This window comes from Amaranthus tricolor, chromosome 3 (genome assembly GCF_026212465.1).
Source record: "Amaranthus tricolor cultivar Red isolate AtriRed21 chromosome 3, ASM2621246v1, whole genome shotgun sequence".
Classification (NCBI taxonomy): domain Eukaryota; kingdom Viridiplantae; phylum Streptophyta; class Magnoliopsida; order Caryophyllales; family Amaranthaceae; genus Amaranthus; species Amaranthus tricolor.
This window is the reverse complement of record NC_080049.1, coordinates 5,069,674-5,091,177: the sequence shown is the minus strand read 5'-3', so window position 1 is coordinate 5,091,177 and position 21,504 is coordinate 5,069,674. Positions and strand designations below refer to the sequence as shown.

At 34.4% G+C, this 21,504-nt stretch overlaps 1 protein-coding gene across 6 annotated transcripts in view; it reads left to right on the top strand.

The window, feature by feature from the left end:
• LOC130809259 (uncharacterized) overlaps positions 1-3,351 on the top strand; it is a 24,282-nt gene extending 20,931 nt beyond the window's left edge. For 4 of the 6 annotated variants that reach the window (XM_057674957.1, XM_057674955.1, XM_057674952.1 and 1 more), the window contains one exon: positions 1,361-1,703. The gene's annotated coding sequence lies outside the window, so the exon portion shown is untranslated. Of the gene's footprint in view, positions 1-1,360 lie in introns of all 6 variants that reach the window. The other 2 variants (XM_057674954.1, XM_057674956.1) reach the window with 2 other exon arrangements.
• The last annotated feature ends 18,153 nt before the right edge of the window (positions 3,352-21,504 follow it).

Below are 21,504 nucleotides of genomic sequence, written 5' to 3'. Positions count from 1 at the left end.
CACCCTTACCACAATTTTTCTTACCCACATCCACCTCTGATCCTTACATATATGACTATTTTGAACCTCTATTTTCCTTCTCTAACTCCTTCCAACCCCTCCATGAAACTACTGCTCCTACTTTCATATCCCTTGCTATCATACCTACTTTCAAATGGGTTTGTAAAACCAAGCTGAAAGCAGATGATAGTTTGGAAAGGTATAAGGCTAGGCTTGTGGCCAATGGATACAACCAAAGATATGGTGTTAGACTTTGAAGAAACCTTTTCTCCTGTTGTCAAAATGACAATAATTCGATATATGCAAGCTGTTGCTGCCCACATCATTGGCCCCTATACCAATTGGATAGGAATAACACTTTCCTACATGGTGACTTACATGAGGAAGTCTTTATGGAAGTCCCTGAAGGTTTACATGTTAAAGAAAAGAAAGTATGTAAACTCAACAAATCCCTCTATGGTTTGAAACATGCTTCTCGCCAATGGTTAGCAAAACTTGTTCATGCTTTACAACAACAAAACTTTCAACAATCCAAATATGATTATTCCCTATTCATAAAAAGCAGACACTTGTATCACAATAATGGTGGTCAATGTTGATGATATACTAATTACCGTTAACAATCCTACCACTATTGAGTCCTTGAAACACGTCAATTCTGCTTTTAGTATCAAAGACCTTGGGTCTCTACATTTTTTTTTCTGGGAATGAAAGCAAGCTACAGCAACAAGGGCATCATTCTCAACCAAGAAAAATTCACGCAAGAGTTAATATCAGAAAGTTGCTTTACTGATTTTAGAAAAGTGCTTACTTCTTTACCTACTAACCTCAAACTTCAGCCTCTGACCCAGCCTGTGTCCATAACTGGCTACCTCTTTTTGCTTGAACAATCCCCAGTAAATTGGAAATCTACGAAACAATCAACCATATCTAAATCCAACTCTGAAGCTGAATATAGAGCTATGGCATCAGCATCTGCAGAGGTCACTTGGATTGTAAGACTTAATGATTTTGGCATCCCCAATCTTCAACCTATCACACTCTTCTATAACAATAGCGAATCCTAATAACTGATGCAGTGATAACACGACTTTCTGAATTGGATCTCATGGGTGTGCCTTTGGCTAAAAATTGCTTGTTTTGGACACATGTTATTTCAAAACCTAAAGTTTTTAGTACTTTACAGCTTTTCAATAGCATCTTGTGTCCTTAAAATGAGTTGGTTCTCCCTTCCGTTTTCATTTTCTATGACCATAAAGTGTTGCTTGTGATAATGCGGAATATGGTCGTTGTTTCGAGTTGGAACATCAAGAAATCGTGAAGTGAAATGATAACAAATGACAATCTTGGATTATTGCAGGTCTCATATTCAGCTGTACAACAAGCTAACTGCAAGATGATCACAATAAACCTCGATGTAAAGGTGTTTGGCATATTGGAGATGATTGTTGTTTTGTTCCAACAAGACTTCACAAATCATAGGTAGTCATTTGAAAACTGAAAGTTCTTTGGCATATTAGTGTGATATATTTCCATTTTACATATTAATGATCATGTTTATTATTGAACTTACAACAATGGTCTGTGATGATGGCTTTTTAAAGAATATAATTGATCCAAGTTGGAGCTGTTATTTCTGTGATGGGTGAATGTCAGCGTCCCTTGACAAATGCAACTTTTATCTTAGGAAAATAGAGAAGAAGCAATGTAACAGTAACTTTGATTAGAATTTCATTTCTGTTTAATACTAAAAGAGAAATGATACACGACTATTTATAGATAAGCAATGCAAGAAGGAAAATTAGTCCTGAAGAGGCGTTTCTATTCTTGAACAAGGACAAGCAATACACCGACTATCAATCATACTACTATTTTTTAGGAATAGTTTAGGGACGTCTGCAGGAAATAAAACCTTGTTTATTCCCATTTTGAATCAAGCTGAGCGGAGGATGTATGTAGGTGTGAAGATGCGAATTAAGTTTAACTTGTCTCTGAAGAAATGACAATCAATAGCCACATGTTTAGTTCTCTCATGGTGGACTTGGTTATGACATTATAGAGTTGTAGCAGCTAGCAAGGTTGGAGAGAGCTTGAAGAACTTATTTTAAAGTGACAAGAGGTTAAGGATACTTCCTTTGAGTTCAAGTTGGATTCTTGTGTGGAGTTTTGATTTAAACAGAGGTAATTGCATCCAGAAAGACATTTTTGGCATACATATTAGCAACATGACTAAATCTTTTTGGTAATCTATTCCATATTTTTGACGATTGCCAAATGCCAAGCAACACTAGCCTTAGCTCAAATGATACAATAGTTGGATATGGAGAATGAGTTACATGATGATTAAAGAACTTACAGGGAAACATGTATACATCAAACTTCAAATTTCTACTTAGAGATGCTCCTTCACCCCTTTGATTTTGGTACATTGTTGAAATTAAAGTGAGTTTTTTGTGTACTTTCTCCATTCCCCAATAGCAACTCATAGTGACATTTTCACACACAACACGTGACTATTACTTACAAGTCTTCGGGAATGGAGGAAGTGTTATGTAGCAAAATCAAAGGGACTAGGGAATACTTGGCAAGTCAGCTAATTATAAAGCTTGTATCACCAGCGAACGCTGAACTTTATTTGAAGTTCTTGAAGGAATACTAGCCTAGGCTATACAACCTATGTAAGAGCAGATATAATAGGAAGATTTACATTTCAGAATTTGGAGTAGGTAACATGTTAATCTCCCTATCATGTATAAGAGTAAACCTGCAATGTGTTTATGTTTCAACTTGTGTAGTACTATTTTGTTGAGGTCTATTTACACAAGTTTGATGAATTATGCCGTTTTGATTAACGAAAATTTTACATTGATAGTCATCAAATTCTAATGTATTATCATTCGTAATAATTTTAACATACATGTTCAATTGTTTTTTAACAGTGGTAGCTTGGTTTTGAATAACACTAGTGGTATGTTTGGATTGAGATCATTGGAATGAAGTGATGAGGGAGAAATGTATTTTCCTTTATTTGAATGAACAAGTTTGAGGGTAAGGACTTAAAAGGATAAAGTTTTGAAGGGATTTGAAGAGTATTTGGATAAAAAGAAAAGGAAGGAGAAAGATTTAAAGGGATGAACAAATTTCTTGTTTGGATAACAAAATGAGAGAGAATAGAAGGGAGAAATTTAGAGGGATTAGATTGATAATTTTTTGTTAAGGTCTCAATTTCTCTGAAATTAACATATTTTAAGGGAGAACTTTAATCTCCTTTCCCTTAAACAACCAAGACTTACTTTATTTCAAATTCCTTTCCATTTCTTTCCCTTTCCTCCTATCCTTTTCCTTTTATTTTTCTCTGAAATAAATATCCAAACATAATATTAATTCTTTAATTTTAATAATGGATAAATTTATCCTGAAGTGAAAAAATTTAGAAGAACAATTTTCTCTTTCTCTCCTTTCCCTTCCTTGCTAAAAAACGATGAAAGCTTTCCTTTTCCTCCATTTCCTTTTCTTTTTCGTGTCTTCCGTTTCTTTCCTTTGCCTTATATTATTTTCCAAATAATATAGATGAGATAAAAGGTATCAATAATCGTGACATGTTAGCTTTGATAGAACACTAGAAAATTTTTAGTTTGTGAACATAATAGCTCAAAAATTAAAGGAAAATAATACCTATTTCGTTAATTTTCTTATAATAATACCATCTTTTAATTAACCATGAGTAACACTAAGTTAAGGGCTCATTTTTCTAGAATAATACCAACTTTAGTTTATTAACTAATGAACCAATTTTTTGTCATATAATCTTCTATAGTTTGATTTTTAACATGTTAAGGATGTTTTAGGGAAACAACCCTCTAAGTTGATATTATTCATGATTAATCAAAAGTTGATATTATTATAGAGAACTAAATAAAAGTTTGTATTATTCATGTTAATTTTTCCAAAATTAAACAAAAAGATATAAAACTGAAAACATACTACTATCCACCATCTATTTTTAATAGCTACACTTCCTTTGAAAAACTCTAAGAGTAAAAAGGTCTTGCTATTAAATGCTCGTAGTTTGTGATAATTTTGAAGCCACCAAATTAAGCAAAATCCTATTGAGCTAATCCGATAAATAATTTGTTTTTAAAATGTTATGTAATTTGCTTTACGTGAGTTTCCAAAAACTTGTTGACAATCACAACATTTAGGTTGAGTTTTATCTAATTTTGAGTCTAGTATTTACTGTTGCAAGGAAAATATTAAACCAACTGGCCAGATTTAGAAAATTTAGCATACTGAACAATGTGTAGGGCTTATGAGCTTAATGTTAGCAATGTATAATTTTAAATTTACAAAGTCTTCCATCTTCTATCAGACTATCTCACCGTGAGACATGCCTCATACTTGAGTTAAATAACCTAATAATAGAAACTTTTAGCTTATGAGCTTCTTGTTTTGAAGTCGTCTTATCGTGAGACGGTCTCATACAAGACGGGCTGTTTTAAATTTTTACGGGGGCCTGCGAGTGTAGAATGCAAGTGCCTGACCTCTACCGATCCCATGTGGCTTCACCCTTGATCTTGTACATTTCGTCACCCCATAACCAATGATAATATATTGAGACTTACCTTAAAATGCATCATAAATCTATTCAAGAACAAGCATTGTACTTATTGCTGTTCGTATTTTTTATGCAAAATAGTAACAGCTTTAATTATTTTACTAACCTTAGACCCAAAAGAAGAAATCCATGTTATACAATTATCATGTTTTCCTGCTACACGAAAACGTCTTTTTTCAATTCTTTACAGACGAAAATACAGTATAAATGGAACCCAAATTTGCTGTGGTTTATATCATCATACAATTGAAATAAACAAAATGTCTGGAAAGAAATTGATTCTTTTAATCTTGTTTGTTGTTCTTATCATGACTGGCTGTCTTGCTCATCATGAAGAAGACAAAGACAAAGATTATAAGGATAAGTCACCCAAAGAGAAACCTCCAAAGGGAGATTATAAACCACCTGAAAAACATGATAAGAAGCCACCAATGAAGAAGTATCCTCCGGAGAAAAAATATCCACCTGAGAAGAAGTCTCCTCCAGAGAAGAAGTCCCCTCCGGAGAAGAAATACCCGCCTTACAAACCACCATCGGGTTTTTAAGATAAAAAGATAACGGTCATGCCTCCGACTTTAATGTAGTTCACTTAAATAAGACTCGTCGTTGAGGTTTTATATGTGTATGTGTATGTTTGTGTTTTGATTCATCACTTATGGTGATGGATTTTCATTAAGACAAATGGAATCAAGAATGTTGTTGTGTTGGATGACATTATATTTCCCGTTTACATAAGAAATGCATAATTTTAGGCTCATCTTGTGCAATGTACACTGATGCCCTAATTGTGTGTATGTTGGTATAAATTTAAAGTTATATGCATCAATATATGCTTCTTGCCAATGCCTTAAACACCACTAATTTATTAGTTTTTCTATTTTATTGTACAGTTAACTTTTTCATGACTTTGAAGCTTTTATTATAATTACCATAGTTTAAAATTAAGGCTGTATCTAAATGTATTGGTTTTAAAATTTATCGAACCAATATTAATCATATCGTAAAGGTGTAAAAAAGCATATTTTAGATCGTTTTAAGCGATATTTTATGGTTTAGGAAGATATTTGATAGTACGACAACCGAATGCCTTGTCCGTGAGTGCAAATGTGACCGTTACCGTATTTTTGCACTATAATAATTTTTCTTTAGTTTTTTTTTTTTTTTCTAAAAAACTCTCATATTGACATGGATAATGTAACGAATGTAAAGGTAGAAAAGAATATTAGGTAATTGCTATTTTCTTTTGAATTATAAAGAAAATCCCACATCTTCTTTTCTATTAGAAGGTCAACAATAGATCTAACACTTTCTCTAGTTACTTACAAACGAAATATTGTAAAACATAACCCCCAACTCCACTGGGGATTTGGACCCAAAGTCTTTGGTTGTATGGATCAGCGCGTTATCCATTGGGTCAGGAGTCAGAATGATTTCTCAACACTTTATATCTTCAATAAAATTATTTATTATAATTTTCTGGGTAAAATATAATGATTTTTAAAGTTAGCTGTCATATTTTTTGATGTTTTCTTTTTTTATTTTTTTTTTTATCATTTAAAACCATATTTTCAAACGAACATTTAATTTTAAGAATATCACATGTCGCTTGTTCTATAAAGATTTCACCTTTGCTATCATATTTTAATTTAAAGGCCTTCTAGTTTTTTTTATTTTTTTATTTTTTTATTTTTAATATCTGATTCTTTAATAAAGAGTTATACGACATCTACATTCAGAGATAAAATTAGCAAATACATAACAACTTTAACAAAAAATAATTCAAAATTAACAAAAGAACGATCGTTGTTAGAGGTGTTCATTCGGCTGATTGGGTTGGTTTCGGACGAGTGTCATTTGGTTTGGTTGCATTTCGGATCGGTTATTTTTCGGTTGTGTGTTACGACGGGTCACACTCGGGTCGAGTCGGTTAGTCACGGTTCGGTTGGAGATCGGTTATTCAAGCTATCGGGTTAGCATCAGTTTGGTGTCGGTTGAAATTCGTGTCGAGTGTCAATCGGTCTCGGATTGTCATCGATTACTAATTGATTCGGTATTGTCGGGCTGGAATACATCGACACGTCCCTGGACTGGCGTGTCCCGTGTCGGACACGTGTCGGACATGGACACGCGAAAATCCGTGTCCGACACGCCAAATGAAGTGTCCAATATTTTAATATTTTTTCGGACACGCGGACACGGCAAGGACACGGAAGGGACACGGCAAGGGACACGACAAGCAGTCAAGGACACTTTTTTTAAAAAAAAAATATTAAAAAAAAAAATTTCTTTTTTCCTCTTCTTTCTCTGCCACCACATGTGAGCGCCGCTACCATCGCCGCCTTCTCCTTCAATATGTGCGCCTAATCACTACTGACATCCTCACCTTTTCTGCTCCTTTACTCATGCATTTAGGCCACCGCAGCAGGCCACAAACCACCCACCACCATTTGTTGCCCCAAACCGTACCACAATCACTTAAAATTTGTAAATTACTTATGTTGATTGGTTAGTATTATTATGTTCATCACTAATTCATAAATGAGACGGTCTCACATATATACTTTTTGTCTTAAAGTGATCACTTATAACATTTAAATAATTACTTACAATTTTAAATGAGAAGATACTATTTGTCTTGGCATGGCGGATCTTTCTCTCGATTAGCCCGAGTTGGAAACTACTTTTGTAGCCGAGGATGATGATGGATGTCATATGGATGATGTGTGATGATCAAACTTAAATTTACCTATTTATTTGGTTTTCTTTGATTTGGTTTGTATGACTATTTTTAAATGCTCATGTTGTTTATTTGGTACTTATTTACATTTTATGTGAGTTTTATGTTTTTGAAGTGTTTATTTACATATATCAAATGAAAGATTGTAAAATTATCTTTAATTTGATATATTTATTATATTACCATTTCGTGTCCCGTGTCCGCCATTTAAGTTGGCATTTTTCCGTACCCGTGTTGTGTCTGTATCCGTGTCCGTTTTAGTGCAACCTAGTTGTCGGGTATAGATCGGGTTAGATTTTTTTTTAAAAGCAAAATTCAGCTATGTATTACTCATTACTATTGATCGAATCAATATCAAATTAAGTTGTTAGTAAATTTTTAATTGATGACAAGATTTCCTTTATTTAAAGCAAAAAATAGTTAAAATGCAAATTAATTAGTAATCATTATTACTTTGTTACTTTTACTTGTTTGACCGAAAATTAAAATTATAAAGTTCTATCAATATTCATCTAATTCGAATAAAAGTAGTTAAATAAACATTGACCATTGATTATTAACTCTAAACATAGGAAACTATGTATTTATAAAATTTAATTTGTTAAAATATCTAACAGTTTATTAGATTAACAAATAAGATGATTGAATATGAGTCTATCATACTTTTATGTTAAAAATTGATTCAGGTTTAAAGCAGTTCGATCTAAAATTCGTTCGGGTTAAGTCGGTTTTAGCCGGATAGAATTCGGTTTCGAGCATGATTCGGGTCGGATATGACTCGGGTCGTTCATTATTAGGTTCGGGTTATCTCGGTTAACGGTTATGTGTCGGTTACAAAAATCGGTTATAGCTCGGGTTCAGCGTTCCCATTTTCGGTTGTCAATCGGTTCGGGTACAATTTCGGTTCGAGTACTGTCGGTTCAATAAACCAAAAAAAGGAACACATTTTCCGGTCGGTTTGCTTTCGGTTTCAGTTCAAATTTTCGAGTCCGGTCACTTTTGAACAGCTCTAATCGTTGTGTATGAGATCTGACAATTTTAAATATGCTGTTCCATATCGCTGTTTGATACAGTCTTCTACGAGGGGGGTCTTTCGATCTGTTGTAATCTTAAGATAAAGTTGAATTTGATGTAGTTGATAGTAATTCCAATTTTAGTGTCTGCTGCATTATTGCATTAATCTCTACCAACAAATCAGCTAGAGATCAAAATTCGTAAACCCAAACTTTCACAAGGAGAGAGATTAAAACCCAATATATGGGTAGAATCAACCCAATGAATGGGTTAAACAACTATTTTGTAGGAGAAGACAAAAATTTATTCTAATCATATTAAAAAAAGTTTAAAACAGAGAAATTAGGGGCTTACCATCAACCAAAAGAAGCCCTGAACCAACTATAGAGATTAGGGTTTTTTTAGAGAAAGAAGAGAGGAAAAAAGGAGACGGTTAGGTTAGTTCTTAAAATGCTTTGATTTAGGTCTTACTAGTTTTATCAACTCAATATAGCAAGTTATTCAAAAAATAACATTAAAATATATATAAATTGTCACGTGTCTCATATATTTGGTTGTTGTTTTTATTTTAAAATACTAAAGTAAAATTTAACGCAAAAATAACATAAATAAATGAAAATATAACAGAAAATTACAGATATCTTAGTACATTATACATTTAACTATTGTTTCTGATGTGTACTTTGCTGCTTTGCATGTGATGATGTTATCTTATTAACAATTAACAACATGTTTAAAGGAGGGGAACATGAGATGGAGAAGGATTGCATATCACAATGAATGTTTAATTTGCATTTAGAACCTTTATAGTTATTTCTCTAAGTTTCTTTAGATTTGGTTTTGAATATAGTTTGCTGAGATCGTTATAGTTCTCAAGATGTATAAGGATGTAGTTGACCTTGAACTTTCATTTTCCGTTGCTAGTTTAGTAAGTGTTTGATATTAAGTCTTTATCAATAGAACGTGACCCAAAAGGGTAGAATAATTATATATATATGACACTAATAGTTTAACACTGTGTTTGGATAGAGAGAAATGGAGGGAAAGGAAATGGGAGGGATTTGGAAGGATTGAGAATCCATTGTTTGGATAGTAAAAAGGGAGAGGAGGAATTTGGAAGGAAGGGTTTTGGAGGGAAAACATGAAAAAACTTTGTTAAAAATACAATCTTTCTTAAAGTGGAAAGATTTTTAGGGAAACACTTATATTGCTTCCTTTTTCCTCCCCTTTCCTTCTAAACAAACAAGATGTACACTGCCTCCTTTACCCCTCCCCATCATTTCCCTTCCTTCCCTTCTCTTTTCCTTCTTTTCTTTTCTCTCCTAATTTGTTATCCAAACATAGTGTGAGTGTTCACATAATAGTCCTTGATGACACTTTGATCTTATATTCTTATGTAAGTATGTGGTTTGGTTTAACCTAATATGTTACACTTGAGAAACCTGCTATAAGAGTTGTTTCTTTCTCTACTATCCAATCTTTAACTTCCATTTGGTCTCAACATGACTAGTAGATTACATTAACCTCTGCTCCACTATCCATAAGTACCCTATGGATGGGCCGCTAGGCCATTTCCACAATTATGACCAATGGGTTTGAATATGGATAGAATACTTTGCAATTGTTGGCCTCTTAGGTTTTGATGATGACTTCACTTTGAAATAAACAAACATGTTTTAGAGATTGTTTTGTAGGTGAATATCCGACTTTGTTGAAATCGTTGATGAATCCTATGACTTGGTTCGTGGAAGTTGTACGTGTCTTAGAATATCCAACAAGTTAGATAAGTGCTTAGGACGTTAAAGGTAGACAGACGGTCTACTGTTCCCAAAGTTGATAATCTGACTGAAGTTGTAGATGGAGACAGTACACTGTTCCCACGTCGCAGGTCTAGAGAAAAACATCGGCTGGAAAATTGCGAATTAATTATTTTCTGTTTTTAAGTTGATGTAACGGTTAAAAATTAAATTAATTGCTTAATTATATAATAAATTGGTTGGCAAAACTATTTTTAGGTTATCTAAAAATAGCCTAACACTTATTCTTTTTAAGATTGAGATCTCCTATTATTTAGGATCTTGTGTTTTAATTCCTAAGTTATTTTTAGCTTGAGGAAACCGTTTTCCTCTTTGAGCAAATGACAGCCGGACGTTTATTTCTTGGCAAGACCACTATCTTTTTCTTTTGAGAACGTGAAGGATAGTGGTAGGTGTGTCTAAGGTAACTGCTGGCTGTTCCCACTATAAATAGGAGGAACTTTGCTCAAACCGTGTATCCATCCAAGAGTGTCCATTAAGGGAGATCAATTAAGAAAAATATTTTCAGTTTTCCAATGCCAATTAATTTATTATATTTTTCTTAAAGCAATTATTTAATTTTTATCCTCTTGAGAATTTGGCCTTGTAAGCGTATTTGTGTGTTTTGTTGTAACTAGACTTAAGGGAAGTCTAGGGGAATAGAGAAGCTTCAATAGATGCGTGAGAAGAGAAAGAGAAGGAGAAAGAGAAGGAGAAAGAGAAGAGAAAGAGAAGTAGGCCTAGAGTAGAGAAGCTTCAAGCGAAGCAAATTGTTTTATGTGATTCTAATTGATTGCCTAAAACATAGTAAGAATTTTGAAATCCCGGGAGGTCGTTGTTTTTCATTCTTATTAGGCCAAGAAGGTTTCCACGTAAAATATTTGTCTCCTTTTATCTTTTTCATTTTAAGTTTAAGTTTTATTTTATTATAATTCCGCAAAATTAGAGGCAAAAATCTTAAACTCAATACACAACAATTCACCCCCCTCTCTTGTTGCATTCGATCATCTATTTGCATTTCTATAATTGGTAGCAGAGCAGTGTTCCTCATTTAATCAGGAAACCCTGAGAGCAGTATCCTGTTCTCTGGCAAGATGTTGAAGATGAACGAACGCATGGAAGAAGGGTACTCTACGCAAAGGCCACCCATGTTCGATGTGAAATTCTATACCTACTGAAAAATAGGATGGAAATTTTCATAAAGGCAGAAAATTACCAAGTATGGAGAGTAATTGAAATAGAAGATTTTGAGGTGACGACAATCAACTCCAATAATGAATCAATTCCAAAACCAATCACTGAATATGAAAAGGAAGACTTTCAAAAGATGGAGATGAACGCTCTTGCGATCAAGCTACTTCACTGTGGTCTCGGGCCAAATGAACATAATCGTATCATGGGTTGTAAAACGGCAAAGCAGATTTGGGACCTGCTGGAAGTTACCCATGAAGGCACCAATGAAGTAAAGCGCTCGAAGATTGATCTACTAATGTCCAGATATGAAAGGTTCGTCATGGAACCTAGGGAGAACATTCAAGAGATGTTCACCAGGTTCACAAATATCACGAACGAATTAGTCTCTCTTGGTAAGATCATTCCCGTTGATGAACAAGTCAGAAAAGTACTTAGAAGTCTCCCTCAAGACGAACGCTAGAGAGCTAAGGTCACAGCCATCTAGGAATCAAAAGATTTCACCAAGTTCAATTTGGAAGAGCTGGCTGGTTCCCTCATGACTCACGAGTTGCATTTGGGAACAGCTGACAGTACCCGAAATAAAGGCTTGGCTCTAGCGGCAAATAGCAGATATGGTAATCAAAGACATAACAAAGAAAGAGGAACTGCTAACACGAAGACAAATTTTGAATGCCACAAATGTGGAAACACTGACCACTTCATCAAGGATTGCCCTCAATGGAAGAATGACAAGGGCAAGGGAAAGTAAAGAGAAGCTGGAAGACAACCTAGGAAAGGGAACTTCAAAATAGACTTTCGAAAGGCAATGATTGCAGCTTGGGGTGATACCGAAAGTGAGGCTGAAACAGAAGCTCCAGTGGAAGAAGAAACAGCAAATCTGTATCTCATGGCATCTCATCACAGCAAGGATGAAGAGTCCAAGGAAAAAGAGGTAATGTCTTCTAGCTCATTTCCGAAATACCTGGTTAAATTCAGTAAGAACAAATTAATTAAGTTGCTCTTGGAGACACAAGAGAAATTAGATAAACTGAATACTAAGTGTCTCCCAATTAAGAAAGACCTCAACTCAAGTAAAGATCATGTTTCCTACTTAAATTCATTTAGGATCGATGTGCAAAGCAGATTTTTTAACCTGCTGGATCGAAATATTATTTTGAAAGAAACAATTGAAAAAATGAAGCAGGAATTTATTATTCTTAATGTTGAAATAAATCAATATAAATTGCTAGGATTAAGAAGGGACGTAAATGATATATCCACTCACATGTTTAGCACTAAATTTCATAAGTTGAAATTAAAATTAGAATCCTGTGAAAAAGAGAATGAAAATCTAAAAAATAAATTGAACTTAAAAAGAGAAGGGAAAATCAATGAAGTTCCCAAATGGATTCTGAATGCTAAAACAAAGAGTAAAGAAGGCCTAGGTTACGTTAAGAAAATAGGAAGAAAAAAGTCTACGTAGATCTCCCTAGTAGTAAAGTCTGTTCCTTTTGTGGCAAAACTGGACACCTGAAAAATCAATGTGTAAAAAGGGAACAGCATACCAAAGCAAATAAAAATTATGTCGAACGCATATGGATTAAGATATGTGATTCAAGTATTATCGACAGGGAACCCAAGGATGACTGGGTTCCTGAACCTAACCATTAATTTGCTTTGCAGGTTCAAGTGAGGGGGAACAACTCATGGTATCTCGACAGTGGGTGTTCCAAGCACATGACGAGTGACAAATCTAAATTTCTCTCACTTGAAGCTTATGATGGGGGAACAGTAAGCTTCGGTGACAATATGAAGGGTGAGATAATCGCCAAAGGAAAGGTTGGAAGGTCATGTTCCCATGCCATTGACAATGTATTTTTAGTCGAGAATTTAAAACACAATCTACTAAGTATTTCTCAATTTTGTGATAAAGGTAACTCTGTTAAGTTTACTTCTGAACGATGCATAATTTCTAGGAACAACACAGGAGATACTGTGCTCGAGGGAATCAGAAAAGGGAACACTTATGTAGTGGACCTGGACACAGTTCCCAAAAACAGTCTAACATGTTTAAGTGTCATAGAAGAAGACCCACTACTTTGGCATAAGCGTCTAGGTCATGCTAGTTTTACATTGATTAATACATTAAGATCAAAAGACCTAGTTAGAGGACTACCAGCTATAAAATTCCTTAAGGAAGAAATTTGCGATCCTTGTGCCAAAGGAAAACAAGTGAGGTCATCTTTTAAATCAAAGAATATGGTGACTACCGCTAGACCACTAGAATTAATTCATATGGATCTATGTGAACCAATGAGAATACAGAGCCGTAGCGGCAAAAAATATGTATTTGTCATTGTTGATGATTATAGTAGATTCACTTGGACTTTGTTTTTAGTAAGCAAAGATGAAGCTTTTGATGAGTTTGTTTCCTTCGTAAACAAAATACAGAAATCTACCAATAATCAAATAGTCCATATAAGGTCTGATCATGGAAATGAATTTGAGAATTCAAATTTTACTATGTATTGCAATGAACATGGAATTAATCACAATTTTTCCGCACCTAGAACACCCCAACAAAATGGTGTGGTAGAAAGGAAAAATAGAACTTTAGAAGAAATGGCAAGAACCATGTTGATTGCTAGCGGTTTACCTAGAAATTTTTGGGCTGAGGCCGTTAATACTGCTTGTTATATTATGAATCGTGTGTTAATAAGACCAATCTCTTCAAAACACCCTATGAATTATTCAAAGGTGTTAACCCAAACATTTCCTATTTTCGTATATTTGGATGCAAATGTTTTGTACAAGTTAATGGAAAACGAAGTATAGGTAAGTTTGATGAAAGAAGCGATGAAGCAGTATTTCTTGGCTACTCATCACATAGTAAAGCTTACAGAATATATAATAAAAGAATTATGAGTGTAGAAGAGTCAGTTCATGTCATTTTTGATGAAACGAACTTCTCAACAAATGGACAGGAAAACAACCATGTGAAAATAGGTCTTGCTCATCTAGAAGATGATGATGAAGAAACGAAAATGCTAGATGAAGGAACAGCAGGCGATCAACTGATCCCAGAAGAGGCTGAAAGGATTAATGATAATCTGGAACAAATAGTATTTCAGGAACAACAGACTGTCTCCAATCCAGCTGTTCCCACAGACGAGCATGCAGATCCAGAAGCTGAACAGAACAATAATCAAGCAGATGAAACAGAACATGCTTCTGTTCCCACAAGAGAGTTTGTGCCTAAGCCTTGGAAATATCAAAGTTATCACCCTCTTGATTTGATTATTAGTGATATGAATAAGGGAACGCAAACCAGATCCCAAATCAGAAACTTTTGTGCACACTTTGCGTTCCTATCATCACTTGAACCTAAAAACCACGAGGAAGCTCTAAAAGATTCCGAATGGATAGTTTCCATGCAAGATGAGTTGAATGAATTCGAAAGAAACAAAGTATGGCACTTGGAACCAATACCAAAACACAAAAAGGTAATTGGTTTAAAATGGGTATTTCGGAATAAATTAGATGAGCACGGAATAATTGTAAGAAACAAAGCAAGGCTCGTGGTCAAAGGGTAGAACCAACAAGAAGGTATTGATTACACCGAAACTTTTGCTCCGGTAGCAAGGTTAGAGGCTATTAGAATTTTAATTTCTTTTGCTGCATTTATTAACTTTAAATTATATCAAATGGATGTGAAATGTGCTTTTTTAAATGGCTTTCTTGATGAAGAAATTTTTGTTGAACAACCCCCAGGTTTTGAAAATACCTCTTGTCCTGATCATGTCTACAAGCTTGATAAAACTTTATATGGCTTGAAGCAAGCCCCTAGGCAATGGTATGAAAGACTATCAAAGTTTTTGAAACAAAATAACTTTATTAGAGGAAAAATTGACAAAACCTTATTCTTTAAGAATAAAGGTTATGATATTTTGGTTGTTCAAATTTATGTTGATGATATTATTTTTGGTGCTACTAATGACTTGTTATGTAAAGGATTCGCCAATCTTATGGGCACAGAATTTGAAATGAGCATGATGAGAGAACTAAATTTCTTCCTCGGTTTACAAATTAAACAAACTGAAAATGGTATTTTTATCCATCAACAAAAATACATAAAAGAACTTCTTAAGAAGTATGGACTAGACAACGCTAAGACAAACCACACACCCATGGCTACAAATGTTAGATTAGATGAAGACCTAAATGGGATTAATGTAGATCAAACAATGTATCGAGGCATGATTGGTTCTTTAATATATCTAACAGCTAGTAGACCTGATATTTCTTTTAGTGTCGGTTTATGTGCTAGATTTCAGTCGAACCCCAAAGAATCACATTTTACAGCAGTAAAAAGAATTCTGAGATACTTGAAGGGAACAGATGACTTGTCCTTATATTATCCTAAAAGTGATGTCTATGATTTGAAAGGTTTTAGTGATGCAGATTATGCAGGTGATTTAGTTAATAGAAAAAGTACATCAGGAATGGTACAATTTCTTGGCTCATGCTTAGTTTCATGGAATTCCAAGAAACAAAACACTGTTGCATTATCCACAGCCGAAGTTGAATACGTAGCAGCAGCTTGCTGTTCCCAAATGCTTTGGATAAAACAGCAGCTAAGAGATTTTGGTATCAAATTTGAATGTGTTCCTATTTATTGTGATAATACCAGCGCCATATGTATATCTAAAGATCTAGTGCATCATTCACGAGTAAAACACATCCACATTAGGCATCATTTTCTTAAAGATAATGTTGAAAACAAAAATATTGTTGTAAAGCAAGTTAACACTAATGAACAAGTCGCAGATATCTTGACCAAACCGCTTCCAGGGAACAATATGAAAAGATGAGATTGGAACTTGGTATGATCAAGCTCCACTAAAGTTGAAAGCAAGAATTCTCCATGAAGCATCATGAAATTGAATAGGTGAAATCAACCACAAAATCTTGATTGAAAATCAATTATTGAAGATATCAGGTATACAGTTAATAAAGTACGTACTATGAATGTTTTCTTGATTGCAAGTTTTAATTTGATCAGACCAAAGCAGTATGTTCGTTATTCTCTTCATATAATATTTTATAATATCATAATTCATTCTTTTTCTAATTTAATATTTCATAATTTTGTTCTTCATTTTTTTTATATATAGTCAACATAAATCAATAAAAAAAAATGGGAAACGACTTTCATTTCTTCAAATAATCCTTCCAAATCACAAGTAATGATGATGGCATTGATGAGATGGGACTTAAGGTAACCGTCACTTCAACCCCTTATTAAACCCTTCTCTTACATCACACTACTCACGCTTTCTCATCTTCCTTAAGCAACCGTCATCTACCTTTCCTCTCAAAACTTTTCAAAATCAAAATGAAAACCCCAAGATCCTCAAAATCCAGCAAGAAAACCCCTAAATCCCGTAAACTTTCACTACCACAACCTCTGAGAGTAGTTCATCCTCCGCCATTACTGGATGCTGCACCACCCACAACCACAGAAACTACAAAAGAATCACCCAAATATTCTACTGAGCCTACCGGTACCAAACGCAAGATCTCATCACCAAAAGGTGGTTCATCCTCCAAAGTAGTCAAACGTTCGAAGCATAGTGACCCCAATAGTGTTGAAGAAATCTCAAAGGAAATGTCTGTTGGTTTCGGACTAGACAAATACTGGTATGACTCTACCCATTTTCCTCAACTTCATGACATTTTGCAACATCAAGAATGGGAGGTTTTGATGTCAAATTTTAGTTGCAATTCCATTTTTCCAAATCTTATGCGAGAATTTATTTCAAATTTCTCAAATGATTGTGGGATGTGTTCTAGTACTGTCAAGAACATCAAAATAGAATTTAATAGTGTATTGCTGGGGGAATGGTTTAATGTTCCTAATGTTGGGTTTGATACTTACTACGTTGGTTCAAAAATAGTATTTTCTGGGATAAATGAAAAAACGGTTTTAAAATTTTTAGGGATTGAGCAAAGAAAAGGGAAAATAAGCCATAACATTTTGAATCCTCTGCATAAATTACTGTACAATATTGCACGTAGATTTATTTTGCCAAGAAACTCCAAAAGGAGTGAAGTAAGTTTACGTGATGCTACTTTGATTTACTGCATGGCTAATCACATAAAGATAAATTTTCCATCTTTGATGATATCTCATTTGTCTGATTGTATTGAGAAGAAAAATTTTGTTGGTTATGGAGGGTTGTTGACCTGGATTTTTAGAAAATTTGATGTCCCTTTGGAAGGGTTGGAGTTCCCAATTGGACCCAACATGAAGATAGGTGCAAAGTGTTTACAAAATTTGCACTTAAAATTAAATGATGAAGGGATGTTAATGCATGATTTAGAAGAAGTGATTGAAGTTGGGTCTGAAGTGGAAGAGGTTGAAAAAGAAGAGGAAAAATTGAGGGAGGAAGAACAGGAAGAAAAAGAGGAAAAGGAGAAAGGACCTGTTCCCACTGACAATATTAAAACAGAAGAAAAAGGGGAACAGGATGGAGAAGCTAGTAAGGGGAAAGCAGAACAGGAGGGAGTCTTAGGAGAAGATGCTCATCACAATCTCTGTAATGATTCAAGTGATGAAGAGATTGTGATAGCAATGAGAAAAAAGGCTAAGTCAATTCAGAGGAAGAGTTGGAGGTTAGCTTCGAAACGCAAGGCTTCTATGGTTGATGAAACCACATCTGACACCATACTTGAGTCTACATCTAACAAACCTCCTTCTCTTAAGCCAACCACTCCACCAGCACATCAAAATCCATCACCACCTCAATCACCTATTCACTTTACACCACCACCATCTCAGTCTTCACCAGGTACTGGTTGTGCTAATCCTGATTCTGTTCCTGCAGCTTCTTCAAACTTCATTCTCTCCAAGTTCCTTGATCTACAGTCTCAATTTATTGCTTTTCAAGATGAAATTCGAGTCTCACTTGCTTCAATCGTTGATCAACTTACCCTGATGGAGAACCGTCTTGGTGCAAAGTTGGATACTGTTGAAGTGCAGACCGAATACATAGATGAAGAAGAGACTGCTCCCTGATTCCTCTTCCCATGTTTTTACTGATTTGTTGGCTCTAACATTTATCAAACAATTTCACTTTTGTTTTTGTACCATATTGGGTACAAAATTGTATTTGTTTTGTTGAACAACTACTACATTTTCTTTCTTGTTTTTATTTCTGGTTTGTGATGATTAACTATATGCATATTTGGACTGCTATTTATGGTGCATGCTTTCGTTTACTGTTTCTTGTTTTCCTCAATGACAAATCTATATGTTTTGTGCTGTGGTTTGATATTCCCAATTCTTTTTGATTGATGACAAAAGGGGGAAGAAATGCAAACTTAAGAGCAGCTGTGAATACACAGTTTCCATATCTTTATTGATTTATATTGCTACAATAATGGAAGTTAATGTGCATAATCATCTGTGGCATATCATCTGGCATATCATCTGTGTTGTTAAGTTTATTGATTAAGTGTTGTTCTGAATTTGTTTTTTTCAAAGTTGTTCTGAATTTGTTTTCTTCAAAGCTATTACTTTTTATAATACTTTTGGATTTGTGTGTTAATTTGGATTTCTGTTATTTGACTATTTTTGGAAAATTATTTTAAAAACATATTTGATATTATGTTTTTAATATAGAGTAAATTGTTTATGCATGCTTAGTAAATTATATTGTAACGAGTTGATTTGCTAAGTTATTTAGAGTTGCTTTAATCTCTAGTATGCTCTAAAAATTTTGTTTTACTCTATTTTACTTAAGTTTGTTTATAAGTTTGTCTTCATCAAAAAGTAGGAATTTGTTGGCCTCTTAGGTTTTGATGATGACTTCACTTTTAAATAAACAAACATGTTTTAAAGATTGTTTTGTAGGTGAATATCCGATTTTGTTGAAATCGTTGATAAAGCCTATGACTTGGTTCGTGGAAGTTGTACGTGTCTTAGAATATCCAAGAAGTTAGATAAGTGCTTAGGACGTTAAAGGTAGACAGACGGTCTACTGTTCCCAAAGTTGATAATCTGGCTGAAGTTGTAGATGGAGACAGTACACTGTTCCCACGTCGCAAGTCTGGAGAAAACATCGGCTAGAAAATTGCGAATTAATTATTTTCTGTTTTTAAGTTGATGTAACGGTTAAAAATTAAATTAATTGCTTAATTAATTAATAAATTGGTTGGAAAAACTATTTTTAGGTTATCTAAAAATAGCCTAACACTTATTCTTTTTAAGATTGAGATCTCCTATTATTTAGGATCTTGTGTTTTAATTCCTAAGCTATTTTTAGCTTGAGTAAACCGTTTTCCTCTTTGAGCAAATGACAGCCGGACGTTTATTTCTTGGCAAGACCACTATCTTTTTCTTTTGAGAACGTGGAGGATAGTGGTAGGTGTGTCTAAGGTAACTGCTGGCTGTTCCCACTATAAATAGGAGGAACTTTGCTCAAACCGTGTATCCATCCAAGAGTGTCCATTAAGGGAGATCAATTAAGAAAAATATTTTCAGTTTTCCAATGCCAATTAATTTGTTATATTTTTCTTAAAGCAATTATTTAATTTTTATCCTCTTGAGAATTTGGCCTTGTAAGGGTATTTGTGTGTTTTGTTGTAACTAGACTTAAGGGAAGTCTAGGGGAATAGAGAAGCTTCAATAGAAGCGTGAGAAGAGAAAGAGAAGGAGAAAGAGAAGTAGGCCTAGAGTAGAGAAGCTTCAAGTGAAGCAAATTGTTTTATGTGATTGTAATTGATTGCCTAAAACATAGTGAGAATTTTGAAATCCCGAGGGGTCATGGTTTTTCCTTCTTATTAGGCCAAGAAGGTTTCCACGTAAAATCTTTGTCTCCTTTTATCTTTTTCATTTTAAGTTTAAGTTTTATTTTATTATAATTCCGCAAAATTAGAGGCAAAAATCTTAAACTCAATACACAACAATTCACCCCCCCCCCCCCCTTGTTGCATTCGATCATCTATTTGCATTTCTACAGCAATCTTTCCTTGTGAACATCATGTCGTATCTGGGAAGATTTCCTCTGCTCTGTGAGCTCCATTAGATCAATCGTTGTAGCCAATACTGCTCTAAGAAGGGACGAGTTATATGGGATATCACCCCGTTTGCTAAAAGATAACCTAGATTAGTTTCTTTTGCTTCTTTGCTTCAAGCTCTTCCCCCCTCTTTGATGTTTCTTACCTTACGACTTTCTTTCACTCTTTTTCTTGGAATCATCTCACTTGTTGTATTGCTTGAAGAATTTTATATTGATGAGATCCTCAATATTTTTTTGAGAACTTATAATGTTCCGTGTAGTACCTTGGACAACTGTGGAAATCATAGTAAGCTCTTGAATCACTTCCTACTTGCCTATTATGTTTAGGGCGTTTCTAGTTGTCGATATTTTATGCATCACATAAATCTTTGCCCTACTCTCATTCAAAGGTATACACTTTGAAGTTCTTAAGTTTAGGAATATCTCTATCTTGACCATCAACACTATCTTCCTTTTAGAGTCTTTTTACCCTGTTTGTTTGATTTCTTTGTTAATTCCTTTTGAAATCCACTAGTGATTTCTTTGAAATCTTCGACATCAATGTAGCAAGGGCATACGTCGTTACAACTTGCATTAGTCTTAAGGAACAACCAACAGTTTTTGTTTTAAGAATCTGCTCTTAGTCCTGCTTTCATCTAATCCTTATCTGACAATGAATGTTAGGATGTTTTCCTGTCAATTCAGACTTTGTAGGCTTTCCTTGTCAAATCTTGGCATATAATCACATAGTGACTCATCTTTGCGGTACTTCACTTTCATCGTCTCTAGAGATTGCTTTGTTTTGGCAGCACCGACTATAATGTGATTTTTTTAACTATTCCACCAGATTTTGAAAGCTTGATATTGATCCAACTCAAACACTTTGTACCTATGTTTGAGTCGTGCCTGTACGCGCCAAGATGAAGTTTTTACACCAGCTGGCTTCTATATGGTTTTTCATCAACATTTCATTGTTGAGGCCGCAAGATGTACCCTAGGCTAGGTCTCTCCATCCTAGTTCACATGTGTTAGGAACTCACCTTCTATGCTGGGAATATAGATATTTCTAGGCAGAATGGCATTCTAGTAGCTTGACGTATTTTTTGG